This window comes from Jaculus jaculus, chromosome 7 (assembly GCF_020740685.1).
Source record: "Jaculus jaculus isolate mJacJac1 chromosome 7, mJacJac1.mat.Y.cur, whole genome shotgun sequence".
Classification (NCBI taxonomy): domain Eukaryota; kingdom Metazoa; phylum Chordata; class Mammalia; order Rodentia; family Dipodidae; genus Jaculus; species Jaculus jaculus.
In genome coordinates, this window is record NC_059108.1 from 103,371,975 (window position 1) to 103,391,047 (window position 19,073).

Here is a 19,073-nt window from a genome sequence, read left to right on the forward strand (position 1 = left end):
GCAATTGATGACCTGATGCTACCCAAGAGCCAGTATGTCACTTATAACAGTCTCCATAAATGCCAATGTAGCATCACCATGACTGAATGTTATAGCCTGCGATACAACTACTATATTAACTATGCACCCCTGTAACTGTGTGTCAAATACTTTAACCATCACTTTTATTTTGTATCAATCCATTATTTTAAAACCCTCTCCTTGTAGGTTTATTCCTGAGAATAAAAACATTCTTCTCACTTTATAAATTAACCTCAGGTCTGATGTCATCAAGGCTAATCACTACTTCAGAAGTCAAGCACTGTTCTTCCAGGATATGTCAGCAAGGTGAATCTTGACCTTGATACATTATGAACACTCACATGAACTTGGAAAAGAATCTGGTACATTTACCATCCTTCAAAAATATCCCAAGAGAAGAGTTGAAAAGAAGCTCCATATTTCTCCCTTGAAGTGTAGCTAGAGAAAAAGTATTCCATATTTAGTAGCTTCTGGCCCCAAATTAGTCTAACAATCCAATGATTAATTTTGTATCTTCCATTAAATGAAATGACACACTTAATTTTTCAGTCACAATGCCATTCTGACACCATCATCCCATATGCTGAGAGTGAGAATCCATTTATTTCCAGAGTCTCTCTGGCATGCTGTGATATGTGATGTGATGTTTACTGATACAGTAACTCATGATTGATTACGTTTGTCACAAAAACATAAAACACCAAGCAATGTAAAATAGAGGCAGATCTCTGCCACAATATGCAGAGGATAATCTCTTATCCGAATGTGTCTCATCTTTCTGTGTTGAATAACTCGGTATGAGGACTGGTCTGAACTGCATTCCATTTTATCCAAATACTTTACTAGTATCTGGCAGCATACTTTGCAGGTTTAAGGAGAATATTATTGGACTTTGAATAATCTACACTAGGTCTGTGGCTTTGTTTTGCTACTTACTAGGGTGGCCTCAAAACTCATAGTTAAAAAAATCCCCTGAGAGCTCTGGACTGATGGCTAAGTCAGTAAAGTACTTACCACACAGCATAAGAACCTGAGTTCAGATGTCCAACACCCATAGAAAAGCCAAGCTTGTTAGCACACACCTGTAATCCCTAATGATGGAGGAGACTGAGACAGAGAACCCTGGGGTACTCTGGCTGCGGGTCTAGGTAAATGAGTGAGCAACTGGCAAGTGAGAGACCCTGCCTCCAAGGAGGTAGAATATGCTCCTAAGGATGACACCCAAGACTGTCCTCTGCCCTGCACATGCCCCCATACACATATGAGTACACATGCACACATGTTTTATTCCATGCACACATGTGCATACACATGTAAAAAAATCATCAGAGCCTCAGTTTCCATGCCTAAAAACTTTGGGCTCTGTTTTAATTCTTAAGATTATTAGGAGTTTTTCTCCCCCCCCCCCTCTCTCTCTCTCTCATAAATAATTTTTTTTAATATGAGCTTAAGAAATGGCTTGGTGGTTAATGTGCTTGACTACAAAGCCAAAGGACCCAGGTTCAATTCCCTAGCACCTATGTAAATCCAGATGCACAAGGTAGTGTATGCATATAGATTTCATTTTCAGTGGCTAAAGGCCCTGACTTGCCCATTCTCTCCCTGCCTCTCTCTTTCTCTCTCTCTCTCTCTTTCCCCTCTCTCTCATAAACAAAAATAAAATAAAATGTTTAAAAGATAATTAGGAGTTTTAGATGATAAAATATTTGTGAAATATTTTCACAGAAGTTACTGAACAGTTACTGAGCATTATTATTAATAATTTCAAAAATGTATTCAAGCTATCTTTCTAAGTAACCCTTTATTCCTTTTCATTCTCTGCTACCTGTTGTAACCATGGCAAACTTTCCAAGTACAAATGAAGTGACCCTGTCCAGCAATAAAGAAACAAATCCTGGAACAGCTACTTCCTGTCTGACAGTTGGTATGAATATGCCTCACTGACTTTACTGTTTAGCCGTGAAACCTTCATCATAAGTGTCATTTGGCTTTAACTTGGCAATAAGGTAATTATAGTGCCGAGCTTATTAAAAACAGACACCATCACAGGAGACTTTGACAGATGTTGGCTGAAGTTCCAACTTGACAGGCAAGTGGGATGAGCAAGTGCACAGAAGAGCTAAAGACATTATGTCGCAAATGCTGTTTATTTTCTGTCAAATATAAACCATGTAGTAAATAACACATTATAAAAGAGATCCAGAAGTAACATTAAGCTAAAATGGAACCATCAATTATTCTCTCTTCTTTAGCTTTCAAAAGATTTTTTTCCCCTTCTCTATTGGCCCTTTTTCCTTATTCGTTAATTGCTTTTTTCCCTGACTCCCCTGTACTGCTTCAATACCTATAAATCATTGTAGGAAAGATAAAATGTTACTATTATGAAACCAGTGTAAAAATGGTATTTAAATAAATATGCTTTTGCTAATCCAGCCAATGTTCTCTAACCTTTTAGAAAAATAAAAACTGTAATAATTCCATGGCCAATGTTTTTTTTTTTTTTTTTTGGCAGAATCTGTGAGTTTTTAGCATTTGCACTATTTTAGACACTGGGTAGAGTCCAGCATTAAAGTGATCCCTTTTTAGGGAGTTTGATGTAAATTGAAAATATACCCTGGAAGGAAAATCAAGGTTTTACTACAGGGAGAAACTTTGAAACACTGGCCTATGGTGTAGTCACAAAAGATCCTGGATTAGCCATATATGCAGCAGAATGATGATAAATGGAGCAAATGAGGAAGAGAGGAAGAAAAAGCACGTAAAGCTTACATACACCTGAATCAGTTCCCCCCCGGCAGTCATGCCTATGCTATTGCCTTATGAAAGCACTTAAATTAACATGTTTCCTTTCCCAGTGTAAAGGACAATTCTCCTCTCATCAGCAAGTAATCACTGAACATCTATCTCGTGCCAGGTGTCAGACCAAACAACACTCTCACGAGTCACTCCTTCAAATACTTTGGATACCTAATATTGTGACATATCAGGGATCTAATAAGACCAAGTTAATCTCTGTATGTGTTCTCAAAATATTGAGGTTTAATTCTGAAAACTCTTGTTTTCTTTGGGATAATGCCCCCTGGATATACCTAGTTTTGTCATTTATCAGTCATTCCCTGGTAAACATATGAAGTGGTTTGAATTAAAAAATGTCCTCATTTGAAAAAGTGTGGCAGCTTTAAAAGGTGGGGTCTTTCTGGAAGAAGTTGTCATTGGGAGCTGACCTTGAGGTGTCATAGCCCACCCCAGCCAAGCTCCCTCACACTCTACTCCTTGCATGCTGATACGAAGATGTGATGTCAGCGATCTGCTCCTGCCATGACTTCTTCACCATGATAGACTTCCCCTTGAAGCTGCATGCTGAAAATAAACCCTTTCCACTAGGCATGGTGGTGCACACCTTTAATTCCAGCACTGAGGAGGGAGAGGTGGGAGGACTGCTGTGAGTTCAAGGCCACCCTGAGACTACATAATGAATTCCAGGTCAACGTGGGCTAGAGTGAGACCCTACCTCAAAAAGCAAAGAAACTAAGCAACAAAAAGAGAAAAGAAAACCTTTCCTTTCTTAAATTGCTTCTGGTCAGGTATTTAGTGCCAGTAATGATTAGTTTTGTGTATGGCTTTTACATGGGCACTGGGATATCAAACCTGGACTAGTAAGCAAGAACCTTTAACTACTGATTCATCTCCCCAGTCTTAAGAGTTTCAGTCTTATGAAGCAGATGTTTCTGTTCATCAAAGAAAAGCACAAGACCTTTTCTTGACATTTAAGACAAATTCAGGAGTCACTGAATCCATCTATTATTGGGAGCGTCTTAAACCTTCTATTTCTCCATAATGTAAATATTTACTACTGGCTATTTTCACCATATTTCTAGTACAATATTTTGAAAAACATGTCTATTGCTCATCTGAAATCATAAATTTATTTATGATACATGTTGTTGATATGGGAAAAACACATGGATATGAAAATTAAAAGGTTTTGTTAATAACAATATTATAACACATTATTCATCTATTTACTTTGGTATATTCACTATAAAATGAGGCTAGTAGGTGCAAATAAGATCACCCAGGCCTAATGCTTGGCACTGGACCTGGCATGATGTTTGCTATAATTACTATTATGGGTGCCATTGACAAACTGATATGTTTGTCAATATTATAAGCAACATTATTATATTATATACATATATATCTAGCTGGAGATAGAGAATTGATGCAGAATATGTAGAAAATAGAGGCTTTCAAGATGGCAACTTTTCAAGCCTTCCAATGACTATGTTGAGCCATAAAATCACTTAGGAATTTCTAAACAATCACTACTTTCTGTCTCCAGGGCCCCAGTGCTCCCCCACAGCCCCTCATTCAGTCAATCTAGTCCCCCTTGAAGACTTTGGTCCCTGAAGTGTTTTGGAATGCTTCCATAAGAGCTCTATGCACATTGTGCTAAAGTGCCTTCATGCACAGAAATTGCTCCAAGCCAACCATCAACGCCTGAGCACCGCCTGAGCTATGAAGTCTTCACACCTTACTGCGAAGTTTGAAGGCAGAAGAGAGGAAAAAGAAAGCATAGAAGAGCAAAAATGGAAAAAATAAAAAGGATAAAGAGGAAAGACATGAATGTATATAGTCAATTTCCATATTTTGGGATTCTCTTCTCAATAGACTTTATTTATTTATTTGTGTCTCAAGAGCTTTCTCTGCCCTGCTTTGTCTTCTTGCTCTGACTTGAATCTATATACTTAGAGGTAATGAAAATGGCCAGTTCAACAAGTAAGAGCCATAAGTCAAGAAGACAAATGGTTCAACAAAAAAAAAAAAAAAAAAAACTTTAGGGATGGAGAGATGGATTAATGGTTAAGGCATTTGCCTGTGAAGACCAAATTCTTGTTCAACTCTTCAGGTCCCACTGAAGCCAGATGCACAGTGATGCAACTGCACAATGTTGCACATGCACACAGGGAGCACACTTGTCTGGAGTTTGGTTGCAGTGGCTAGAGACCCCACAGTGCCAATTCTCACTCTCTCCCTCTCTCTCTCTCTCTCAAACACACACAAACACACACACACACACACACACACACACACACACACACACACACAAAGAAGGCCAGTCTGTTGGGCTTGGCTCAAAAAAAAAAAACCCTTAAACATCCAAGTAGTATCTTTCTTGATATGGAAGAACTTAAGTTATAATTCCTAGGTATATGCTGGAGAGATGACTCAGTGGTTAAAAGCATATCTTGTGTAAGCATGAGGACCTGAAGACGCCTTGGACACTACTCAGTTCAATCCTCAAGCCTGACATAGACACTTAAGAATGACCATGCATGTCTGTAACTCTAGTTCTATGGGGAGCAGAGATCAGAGAATCACTGGGGCTCATTTAAAACAACAACAGAATGTCTAGCTCTGGGATTAGTAAGAGACTCCACTCTGGCTCAAGTGAGAATTGGCATAAAATTAATGGAGAGAAACACCTAACATTCCCTCCAGCCATGGCAGGTGAGTGCACACTACTACAGGCAAGTGCACCGAGCACACGCACAAGCAGACACACCACACATACACCAAAACACATTGAACACAAAAAATTTCAATTAAAAAATAAAAAATCCTAAGTATTTTGCAATATTCTTATTGTCTTTAAAAATTCCTATCATTATTTCCTACTTATCTTAACCCAAGATGCTTCCTTCAGGTTCAAATATTTTTTGAACACCTTCTAGGTGATGCTTACATTCCCAAGAACAGAAACAGATAAGAAAAGCCAATGAGCATATTATCAGGAATATGAAAATGTGAAAGGTTTGGGGAGTGAGGTGGGCACAGAAGAGATGGTGGGACTAGATTCAAGTTTAACTAGGTTGGTCAGTGACAGAGAGGAGGACACTTGCATAAAACAACCGTAAGCGGCTCTCAGAGAGTATTCCACACACACGGAGTGTCTCAGGTAAACATGCCTGACCTCTGAAGGGCAGCATGACGGCCAGTGTGGATGGACAACAGTGTACTAGCAAGAGGTACAGATGGGGGGGTGGATGAAGTCAAAGAAGCCATGGGTTAGAGGCCTGGCAGGCCATGCACAGTCAGTAGCCACCACAAAGTTTGGCTTTACTCTGAGTCCCATGGAAACTCGCTGCTGTTTGCCCTTCTTGCTTTTCTTTCCTATACAGTTTCTGAGATGCCATTCTATCCTTCCCTGAACAAACAAGGGCTTTCACATTTAACTTTTCTTATCATACTTTTATAAATCCTGTTCTATGATAGGCAATGTACCCATAGTTCTTAAACCTCAAACTTTGACCTCTCCCTGGGCTCTTCTACTGAAAGGGCCTGCCCTACCCTGGCCTTCCCCTGCTTTTACATCTCCCCACAAGATCAAAAACCCAAGGGGTCATGGGATTCCTGTGAAACACCTGCCTTCCTACTTCTAGATTCATTCCAATGCCTAACAATTTTCTTCACAGATAGAGATATGCCCACCTCAGAGTGAGCACAGCCCCTTCCTCTGGCCTGTCACCATCCAGCCCATCTTCTGTGGTATTGAAACTTCTATGCCATGGATACCCAGGGCCTGGTTCTATGGAGATTGGTACATCTTGGACTTCCAGGCTGTTGCAAGGGTAGTATGGGGAGGGGGCTATACACAGTACCCAGAGACCTTCAGAGACACAGCTTAGACAAGAGGAAGTACAGCAACCCTGTACATATCCAGGCCTTTAAAATCATTCTTCCAGTGAGAAACTTGAATACTGACACTCTTTTGCCAAAGATAACTAAAAAGCATCCTATCTACCTGGCTTGACTGTACCAAGAGCTGTTCTCCTTTGCTGATCAACTTTTCCTGCAGTCCCACATTATTCATTCCATCAAAATGGATCTCCACATCAAGCAGATATGGATTCATCATTATCTTAGCTCATCTCTCACAGGTCCCCTTGTTCCCAGGCTGCTTGCTGTCTATGACATAAGCCACTGATTACCCTTGAGCCACTCTTTCCAGCCACAGGTCATCAGACACACTGTGGAAATTGATTATGCTACTCACTTCGGCTGGGAAGCAATAACTGTCCATCAAAATGGCTACTGCCAGCAGCAATCACTTTTAAAGGGACTAAGCACTTCTGCACAATTTTAACTTGAACATAACATATTTTCAACAGTTAAATAGTAGCTTTCTCCATAAAGTACCTCTTTTCAGAAGTGCTTTCAAAGCTATTATCTCCCTTTATTATCTTAACATCTCTGTGAAGGAGGAAAAGCTGCTGAACAATCGAGAAGATGCAGGATTTGACCTTGATAAAGGTGGTGTTCCTACAAAGTCTAAATCTTAATCTAGACTAGACTCTCATAATCTTCCCAATACCCCTTGAAAATCCTGACCCATAATCCACCTTCTGAATCCTTCCCTCCCCACTGAGACATCTTGAATTTATACAACCATTTTCAGATCTCTTTAATACCTCTTCCTTTTGGATCTGTCTTAGGAGTGTTACCTACCTTAAAATTAAAGAGGCCTGCTCTCCTAATGGTTAAGTGAGTTCTTGCCTATCCTAGGCATGATGCCAAAGGAATGTGAAACAACCAGAAACTCTTCTGTTATGGAGCTAACATTCTACAGGAGGCAGCAGTTAGCCAAATAGAATAATAGAACAACAGCCTCACATGCCTTCTTCCCACACTACTACCATGCATGCAGGTCTAACAGCTTTCTCCTCTAGCATCTGGGATCATTTCTCTGCTGTCCCCTGCCTTCATGTAAGACAAGCCTAAAGTTCAGGGGCCTGGACAGCTCCAGCAACTTCCCTCAGCAGATAATAGATAGTTTTTAGATAAAACACCCCAGTTTCCTCACCTCTCAGGTGGGACAATGTTGAAGCAAGGTTTTTCAAAGTGGTCACCCTGTGTTGGTTTCTTTTGCTTCCCATCCTGACATCCACATTCCACAACTTGTCCTTCTTAGGGCCACATCCAAAAAACTGTTTAAACTCAAATTTTTGCCATGGAGGATTTCAGATAGTGGTAAGTGCTGCTGTTAATTCAGCGAAGGAAGAATCAAACTGAGGGCCGAAGGAGCAATATTAGACTGGATGGTACTCAAGCTGGAACAATACCTAAACTGAGACCTGAGTGGTGATGTCCTAAGAGTTAGCTGAGAGTTTGAGGAACAAGCCTTCCAAAGAGAGAGAATAGCAGGTGGGAAGTCCCCCAGGCTAGAGGAAGTTTGGGGTATTTGATGATCAACAAGAAGCCTAGATGGAGTCAGAGCAGCAAGAAGGAGCTGGCCCCAAAGCAACTGTAGGGCTAAGAAATAACATCTGGATTTTATGTCACAAAAAGCAAGAAACTGCTGGACAGCCTAATCCATATAGCAACCAGATCCAATCTACATCTTCATCTGGTTGTTGGTCTGCTTTTGCTATATGTTGTGTGCTTTGTTGTTTGAAAACAGGGCCATTTTGGCTTCTTTTAGATCCTTGTACTCTACTCCAGCAGCACACACTACACAGCCCTTGGATGGCTGAGTTAGGCATCGGATAGAATGCAACTACAGTGAACCTTAGAGAGAAAGAAACACAATATAATGGTTCAAAACAGATAGTGACACAAGAATTTTCCTAACACTGACAGAAAACTACCCAAGCCTCTAGTCCTATACCCCCACACCAAAGATGTCCCATTAAGCACTTTTGAAGAAAGTTGTGGGAAGTACAATGGCCATATCAGCATTCCTGCTTCTATCTCAAGTAGCAATTCACTAAAGAGCTCTGAACCACATGTAAATGCTTAGGAAATCCAGTCATTTCCATCATAAATCATTTTAAATTAAAGAGATTTTTTTTTATTTTGCTAATAGGCGAGAAATGAAGGTCAGTCTATTTGACCATCTGGCCTCTGATCCCAAAAGATCACTGCTTTTATGTGCTTATGGCTATTAGTGGTGTTTTGCTAATACATATTCCTCAGGACATGAAATGCTTTGCCATTTTGTTATTTCATGCAGATGCTATAGAAGCAAAGGTTGTAATCTTGCACCTTTCAGGGCAAAAAGATGAGGCTAGTTGGGCTGATGTTTGACAAGCAGTCGGAATAAATTAGCTTCGCTCTCTGAAAGGCTCCTTTGTCAGCTTCCAGGGGCCAGGCACTATTTCAGCTCAGCTACTGCTGCCAAGAGCAGAATATCAGATGAGATGCAGAGTTTACTTGACCATCACTCGCTGCCCTGAGCTAAAGCATCCTTGTGCCAATTCACAGGAGCTTGCCAGTCCCATGCCCTGTCCTCGGGGAATTATTCTGCTATTCATAGGAACTGTTTGCTGAGAGGCAGATAATCTTGTGGAAGAATATGTTACTAAATTCCTTGATCCATATGCTTTCTGAAAGAGAAAACTCCCAAATTGAGCAAAAGGCAATATTCCACATTTTTTGGTGATGTGTATAGTTACTTTTTTAAATTTTTATTTTTTATTGACAACTTCCATAATTGTAAACAATATCCCATGGTAATTTCCTCCCTCCCCCATTTTCTGCTTTGAAACTCCACTCTCCATCATACCCCTCCTCCCAATCAGTCTCTGTTTTATTTTGATGTCATGATCTTTTCTTCCTATTATGAGGGTCTTGTGTAGGTAGTGTCAGGTACTCTGAGGTCATGGAAATCCAGGCAATTTTGGGTCTGGAGGAGCACGTTGTATAGAGTCGTACACCACTGGGGCTCATGACTACCCCTGTTGTAGGTTTTCAGTATCAGGGATGTATTCCCTCCTATGGAGCAGGCCTCTGGTCAAATTAGAGGGTGGTTGGTTTCCCCCATAACAGACATGCCTCTATTTGTCCCTGTTGGCTCATTTGGCCTGGCTGGCCAAATATAAGGCTTTCACTGTCCACCACTGAGTATCTTCACTGGTGATTTCTCTCTCCCCCATTTAAATGCATCCAGCTTTCTGTCAGCTGGTCTACATGGAGGAAGTTTTCAGCTCAGGTCCAGCAGAATTTCTCAATGACCTTGAAGGACAAGTATGTGGAGTTTTCAGCAATAGGGTCTTACCATCTATTCCTATTGGGAAACCAAGTGCCTCAGCAATGGCCTATAATGTTTTGGGGGTATCAGGGAGTTCCCTGGCCAACAGTTCACTGGAAGGTATCCCATCCCTGGCCCTGAAAATTTTCTAGTAACAATCTATGGCTTCTGAGTGTTCCATTGTCCAAAAACATAGGTTTCCATGTGACTTATTTATATCCTCTTAGATTTCAATTGGCCCTCTGTCTACCTCTCCTTTACTCAGTCTCTTCCCTGACCTCACTTAGGCCTTTTCACCCCATTAATCTGTTCTATCCATCCTATTAAGTCCCTCCCCCTCTCTCTTCTTATTCCCTTTCTATCTCATTTCTAGTTTACTGGCCTTTACTACTGAATTTTCTTCCTACTAACATACAAATCCAATCATTTGTAGCTAAGATTCACATATGAGAGAGAACATGTGACATTTGGCTTTCTGGACCTGGGTTACCTCACTAAGTATAATACTTTCCAGATTCATCCACTTTCCTGCAAATTTCATAACTTTATTTTTCTTTACCACTGAGTAGAACTCCATTGTGTAAATGTGCCACATCTTCATTATCCACTCATCAGTTGAGGGACATATAGGCTGGTTCCATTTCCCAGCTATTGTGAATAGAGTAGCAATAAACATGGTTGAGCAAGTATCTCGAAGGTAGTAAGACTAGTCCTTAGGATATATGCCTACTTTTTTAGTAATAAAATGGTTGTCCACTTTAGATCCTTTGTCCCAATTCTGCTGAAGATGGGGTGATTGGTGTTCATTGTATGTACTAAGAGGGCTCAGTCTCTGCAGGGGTGGGATAAACATGGTGAAGGGAAATAATTTTTAAATGGCCCATTTTGTTCATTTTTAATTTTGGATATTGTTTAGAACTTTTCTATCACTCAAATAATAACTATTTTATTAAGTATAAACTTCGTATGGAAACATCATGTGTTAGTCTCATCATTTCCCTCCTTCCTGTTCCCATTTCACTGAGACCCCCTTCTCAGTGGGATTAATGGTATTTCCCATGGGGTTGTGGGTTATGAGCTGTGAGAGCAGCAGTCAGTCATTGTGGTGCTGGCAGTTCCTCTGGATATGCCCTCCAAACCTATGGCTCTTACATTCTTTCCTCCCCATCTTGTGCAAAATCTCCTGAGTTGTGGTAGATATATTTTAAGTCTATTTCATTGTTGAGCTTTCAGGAGCTTCTGGATTTCAGCTTTTGTATGTGGTAAGTATCAGCAGGGTCTGTCTCCTTCACCTTGGTGCACACTGACAGGCTCGCCATGGAAGCAGCGCTCTTGATCATCTCACCAATCCTCTATGCTTTCACCTGGGCCCTGGCTGATATGTGAGGGTGGTTCATCTCCATTCTCACTACCTTCTTCCTCAAGTGAGTAATTTCCCCTGTGTGCCAAGAATAACTTTAAAAAAGAATGACTAAAAAGAAATAATTTCAGGCTAAGAGAATGGCTTAGCAGGTAAGGCACTTGCCTACAAAAGCTGACTACCAGAGTTAGATTCCCCAGTACCCACATAAAGCCAGATGTACAAAGTGTCACATGCAACTGCAGTTTGTCTGCAATGGCTATAGGCCCTGGTGTACCCATTCTCTCTCTCTCTCTCTCTCCCTCTCTCTCTCTCTCTCTCTCTCTCTCTCTCTCTCTCTGTCCTGACAAACAAAATAAGAATATATACTAAAAAAAATTATAGCCAGGTCCCTTGTCCACATACCCTGTGCCTGACTGTGTGCAAGTGGGCAGGCACAATGCCAAGTGAGTAGCCAGACCTCTGATTCCAGGTTCCTCCCAGCTTCCTGGTCTGGGAACCCTATACCAGACTGTGTGTGAGAAGGTGGGCAGGCACAGCATGGAGATGCAGTTAATACCCACAATGAGCTGTTGATCAGAAAGACCTAAAAGGACTCCCCCAAAAAACAAGACAGACTTCTTGATTACACACCAGAGGAGGTTAATGGTAAGACCCTACTGCTGAAGACACCATACACTGTTGGGAAGGACCATGGAGAGACCTGGTTGGAATTCAGAAGAGAGCCAGTCCCCAGATAATTGGTCCATCTAATGCTGAAAGGTGCTACATGAGCTACCAGGGGAAAGTGGCCACCATCTGTCCAAGCAACTCAAAGTCAGAAGCAAACAACTTGACATGATGCTCACACAAGTGCAGTAGTGGCACACAGCCATGGTGGGTAATCAACTGCTCTTAGATTGGCTAACAGATCCACTCAGTGGAAAGGAAACCATATCTGGAACTGGGAAACAAGTCAGAATCATATCCAGAAAATGATTTTGCTTCCCACTGTTAATCTCCCACTAATCTTGGGCTATAAGAGGATCTACACCCTTAAATTCTCTCTAAATTAATAACGGTCATCCCATTAAACCAGTGCTGACTTAACTCTCCATTGGAGAATCTGCTTCTCTTTTTTCCAACAGGAGCTGGACCTGAGGAGATAAATGACCCAGCTCACTTCACCCTGGCCCAAGTGAAAAAACACAGAAGAATTGGGGAAATGAGCAAGTGCTCCTTTCTTAGTGAATCTGATATCAGCACAAGAGTAAAGGAGATAGACACTGAGAACAATCAACACCTACCAAACCAGAGAACCAGAGGCTCCTAAGAACCCGTCACTGAAGTAGACTTAAAATGCACCCAACATGGCTCAGGGAATTTTGCAGAAGAGGGAGTGGAAAGATTGTTACAGCCACAAGTTAGGACATTATGCTCAGAGATATTGCCTCATCCCCATAACTGACTGCTTCCCCCACAATGCATGACCCACAATCCCCATGGGGTTATTCTGCATCCACAACAAGGAAGGCCTCTTCAGAAAAGGGGCAGGGATGAGGAAAAGGATGGCACCAACATGTGTTGTTTATATACTAGGTCCTTATCTAATAAAAACCATGATTTTAAGACAGGTGTGGTGGTGCATGCCTTCAATAACAGCACTTAGGAGGCAGAGGTAGGTGGACTGCCATGAGTTTGAGGCCACTCTGAGACTATATAGTAAATTCTAGGTCAGCTTGGGCTACAGGAAGACCCTACCTCAAAAATCTAAAAGAAAAAGATTACAGTTTCAGCTCTTTTCTGTTCTGTTTTCCATGCTGGGGATTGAACCCCAGGTGGTGTTGCACATACCAAGCAAGTGCCCTACCACTGAGCTACACACCCTTTTTCTTTCTGTGACAATTTGAAACAAAGAACTTAGACTTCAACTTTGCTGTTTTCTCAAAATTACTTTGACAATTTAGAGTATCTTGTGAATTCATACAAAGTTTATGATTGATTTTTCTAAAACTGCCACTTAATGTTTGATGGGGATTGCCTTGAACCTATAGGTGGCTTTGATAGTGGGCACATGTTAACAATATTAACTTTTCCAATCCATGACACAGGACACTGTTGTATCTTCTTCAACTTCTTTCTTCAGTGCTTTATAATTTCCAGTTTATAGATCAATCACTTCCAGTTAAATTTATTCCTAGATATTGTTTTCTTCATGGTGCTATTAGAGATGAAATTATTTTGGGGGGGATGGTTACTGGTACAAAGAATTATAATTGATTTTTATATATTGATTTTATATCCTGCAAACTTACTAAATTGCCTTCTTAGTTTTAATAGATTTTTATACTCACAGCTAGCTAAAGCTAGAGTCATTAGGGTTTTCTACATTAGAACTATGTCTCTATATACAGGGATCACTTTACTTCTCCCTTTGTGGTCTGTATAGCTTTTGATTCTTTTTCTTACTGATATTTCTGTACTGTGTTGAATGGAAGTAGCAAGAGAAATCTTTCTTGCCTACCACCAGATCAAACTATATAATAATCAAAACAATGTGTTAGTGGTATAAAAGTAGATGCATGGACCAATGAGCAGAATAAAGTGCCCAGAAATAAATCTATCAACTATTGTCTGAAAGCAGTCTTGCCCACTCAAGGTCTCAGAGTACATAGTCAAATAATTTTTGGCAAGGTTATTGAGAATATACAATGGAGAAAGAATAATCTCCTCCACATATGTCATATGGAAAACTGGAATATCCACATGAAAAGAATGAAATTAGAACTTTATCTTACACCATGTATAAAAATCAGCTCAAAATGGTTTAAGTAACAAACTAAAACCTGAAACAATAAACTTCTAGAAGAAAATATAAAGGAAAGTTACATGGTATTGACTGTGGTAATGACTTGTATACCATACTAAAATCTCAAGTGAGAAGAAAAAGACATGGCTCTATTCGAAGCCCAAAGGCTTCTACACAGCAAAGGAAATAATAATAGAATATAAATTGGGAGAAAGTATTTGGAAACCATGTATCTGACAAAGGGTTATCAACCAAAATGCACACAGAATTGACACAATTCAATATATATAAAGTGGGTAAAACACCTGTCAAAGAAGATTTACAAATGTGTATGAAAACTGCTCAACATCATGAATTGGGGAAATGCAAATTACAATCAGATAGCATCTAACACATGTTAGGATGGTTGTCGTCTGAATCACAGGGCCCTGGAGAGGATATGATGAAGGCTAACTTTAATCTTCTCCTGTTTCTCTCTCTCTCCCTATTGTCTCTCTTCTCTCTATCTCCTTTATATTACCTATCTTTTTCTTCCTTCATTTCCTTGGTGGGCCTCTAACTCCCAGTAACAGCATGTGGTTAATATCCACAATAAGCTATTGATCAGAGAGACCTACAAGTTTTCCCAAAAGTAGACAGATTTCTGTCAGAGTACTTGATGACCCACCAAGGGTTAGTGGTAAGACCCTACTGATGAAGATATCATATGCCATTGGTACAGAACATGGAGTAACCTGGCTGGAATCAGGCAGCGAGTCAGTCCCCAGACAGCTCATCTAGTGCCAGAAGGTGCTACATAAGAGACTGGGGAAAATGACCAACATCAATCCAAGCAACTTGTGCTCTAAGCTACCCAGCAGCAAACAACCTTACATGATGCTCACACAAGTACAATAGTGGTACACAGCCATAGTAGGCAACCAACTGCTCTGTATTTGTCTAATAATCCACTCAGTGGAATGGAACTCATAGCTAGAGCTGGGAAACAAGTCAGAACCATATCTAAAAAATGAGCCTGCTCTCTATTAAGCTCCCACCAATCATGAACTACAACAGGCCTACACCTATTAAATTCTCTCTAAAATAATAATAGCTATCCCATTTATCTGGTACTGACTTCACTCTCCATTGGAGAATTTGCTTCTCTTTTTCAGATGGATGCAGATCCTGATGGCAGAATTAGCCCATCGCACCTCAACAGGCCCCCAGCTAAACCAAGAGTAATTAGGGAAATGAGCAAGAGTGTTGCTTTCTTGGTAAACCTGGTATCAGCACAACAGTGAAGGACACAGACACAGAGAACACTCAACTCCTACTAAACCAAATATACAGAAACACAGAGTCTCCCTAGATCTCATCCCTGAAATAGACCTAAAATGAACCCAACATGGCTAAGGAAAATGTGTGGAAGAGGAGGAGGAAAGATTGTTAGAACCACAAGTTGGGTCATTATGCACAGAGACATTGCCCCTTACCCATAACTGATGGCTAACCCCACAATGCATGACCCATATTCCCAATGAGGAGGGTCCCTGTAAAGGGAGGAGGACAAGAAGGAGGCTAATGGTAGTACCTACATGACTATGTACACACTGTGTATATAACCAATAAAAAAAGAGTCATTGAATTTAAAAAAAATACCAGGATCACTCTTCGCAAAGATAGAAAAAAAAAATGATCTCAAAATTCATATGGAAGAGCAGCAGGCCTTAGACATCCAAGCATATCCTCAGCAAATGAAACACCTGTGGAGGCATCACCATACCTGATCTAAAGCTATACTACAAAGCCATAGTAATAAGAACAGCATGGTACTGGCATAAAAACAGTAATATAGACCAATGGAAAAGAATTGAAGGTCCAAATGTTAGGTCTAGGAACTATAGCTACCTGATATTTGAGAAAGGCCTAATAATGTATACTGGAGAAAAGACACCATCTTCACCAAATGGGGCTGGACAAGCAGGATAACCACATGCAGAAAAAATGAAACTAGACCCACAGATATCTCCTTGCACAAAAATGAAGTCCAAATGGATCAAAGACCTCAGTATAAGACCTGAAACTCTTCTACTTCTGGAAAAAAAAAAAAACTAGGAACTTTCCACAACATAGGAGTGGTGAAAGACTTACTTAACAAAACTCCAGTAGCTCAGGAACTTAATAACATAATCATTGGGATCTCATGAAGCTGAAAAGTTTTGCACAGACAAACATACCATAAGCAGAGCCAATAGATTACCCACAGAATGGGAGAAAATATTTGCTGGCTGCTATATAACTGACAGAGGCCTAATTTCTAGACTCTACAAATAACTCAAAAACCTAAGAAAGAACCTAAAACATAAAAAGTCAAACAACCCACTCACAAAGTAGGGAAGAGAACTGAATAGGGAGTTCTCAGAGGAAGAAATACAAATGGTAAACACACACTTAAGGAAATGGCCAATATCCATAACCATCAGGGAAATGCAAATTAAAACAACTATGAGATTCCACCTTACCCCAGTAAGGATAACAAACACTAAAAAATCAAATGAAAACAAATGTTGGCAAGGATGTGGAGAAATAGGAACCCTCATATACTGTTGATGGGAGTGCAAGCTGGTACAATCACTATGGAAAGCAATATGGAAACTCATAAAAAAGGTTAACTATAAAGTTACCACAGGCCCAGTTATTCCCTTACTAAGCATTTACCCAGAAAGTTACCTGCCTCAGTTCAGGGGTATTTGCTCAGCCATGTTTATAGCTGCCCAATTCATAGTAATTGATGAAACAGTGAAATTTGTAGCAAAATTGTTAGGCTGGGAACAGATCATACGCAGCTAACTCACACAACCATAGAAAGATAATCATAGTCTCATTTATTTGCAGCTCCTAACCTGGATGAGCCCAAGATGCTGATGGGTATCTCAAGGCCTGAACAATAGGGAGGGTAGGGCTTGAGAGGTGGGTAAGGGGGGGTGGGTCACAAAACTGAACCAAATGGAACTAGTACCATAGAATCCTATATCCTTGAAGACAGACTAAAAGGTTGAACCCTCAACAGGACCTTAGAGGGAAAACCTGAATCAAAGGGCTCTGGAGAGGGTGAGATGAAGCCTAATCTTAAATTTCTTCTGTTTCTATTTTTTTCTTTCTTTCTCTTCTCTATTTTCTTTCTCTTTCTTCCTTTTCCTTTGGTGATGGACTGTAACTCCAAGTAAGAGTATGCAGTTACTACACACAATGATCAAAGAGACCTACATGGTTTCCCAAAACAAGGCAGACTTCTATCAGAGCACTTGATTTACCCACCAAAGGTTAATGGTAAGACCCTACTGTTAAAGACACCAGATGCTGTTGGCATGGACCATGGAGAGGCATGGCTGAAATCTGGAAGAGCACTAGTCCCCAGACAGCCCATCTAGCACCTCTAGCTCTTTCCCAGCTGGAAGATGCTACATGAGCTACTGGGGGAAAGTTGCCAACATCTGTCTGAGCAACTCAAGGTCTAAGCTACTCAGAAGCAAAAAACCTGACATGATGCTCACACAAATTCAATAGTGGCACACAGACATGATGGGTAACCAACTGCTCTTGGACTGGCTAACAGATAACTCAGTGGAAAGAAACCCATATCTGGAACTGGGAAACAAGTCAGAATCCATACCTAAATAATGATTTTGCTTCCCAATATCAAGCTCTTATTAATCTTGGGCTACAAAGGGTCTACATCCATTAAATTATCTCTGAAATAGTAATGGTGATCTCATTTAACCTGTACTGACTTCATTCTCCACGGAAGAATCTGCTTCTCTTTTTCAGATGGAAACAGGACCTGAGGAGAGAAATCACCCATCATGCTTCACCCCAGCCCCAGCCAAAACCATAGAGGAACTAGAAAATGAGCAAGAGTGCTGCTTTCTCGGTGAACCTGATATAAGCACAAGGGTGAAGGAGATAGACACTGAGAACACTCAATACCTACCAAACCAGAGATCCAGAGGCTCTTAAGAACCCATCACTGAAGTAGACTTGAAACAAACCCAACATAGCTCAGGGAATTTTGCTGAAGAGTGAGCATAAAGATTGCTAGAACCAAAAGTTAGGACATTATGCACAGAGGCATTGCCTCTTCCCCAAAACTGACTGCTGTCCCCACAATGCATGACCCACAATTCCCATGGGGACAACCTGCATCCCCAATGAGGAGGGTCCCTTTGGAGGGAGCAAGGATGAGGGAAAAGATAGTACCAACATGCACTGTTTACATACTAAGTATGTCTATAACTAATTTTAAAAACTACAATTCAGTATATTATGTGCATATGAGTTATGGATCTGTAGGTGCTATTGTGAAGCAGCTTAAGAATCTTAGGAAACTCCCAATAAGATGATTATGGAGGAAACTGCTGGCCAGAGCAAATCTTTGTTATGAATGAAACCACCTTACCCCAGAGCAGGTACCCGAAAAGACTTATATCCATGAAAAGGCCAAGTCAGTATCAGGTTTCATGGCTTTTTAGAGCAGTATAAGTCTTGCATAGGGTGGGGGTATGCAGTGTTTCAGGCTACAAATTGAAGTCCTTTAAGAACTGGCACAGGGAAACCCAGGGCCTTTAAGCATTTCACAGTTCCACATTTAAAGTAAAATGGGGCTACAGTGAGGTAGCCAGCAACTGTCACCCAGATGCAGATGAGGACACTACTGAAGATCTCCTATAGGTGGCTTCTGCAGAACTGGCTCAGGGGAGTTGTGAGAATTTGAATAGGAATTCACAACTGAAGAAACAGAAAGTTGTAGGAGAAAAAAGGACCCCAAAGAGAATCCACAATGAAGGATTTGGTAGAAGTTCATAGACCTCAACAAATTCCCTTAAAGTTAGAAA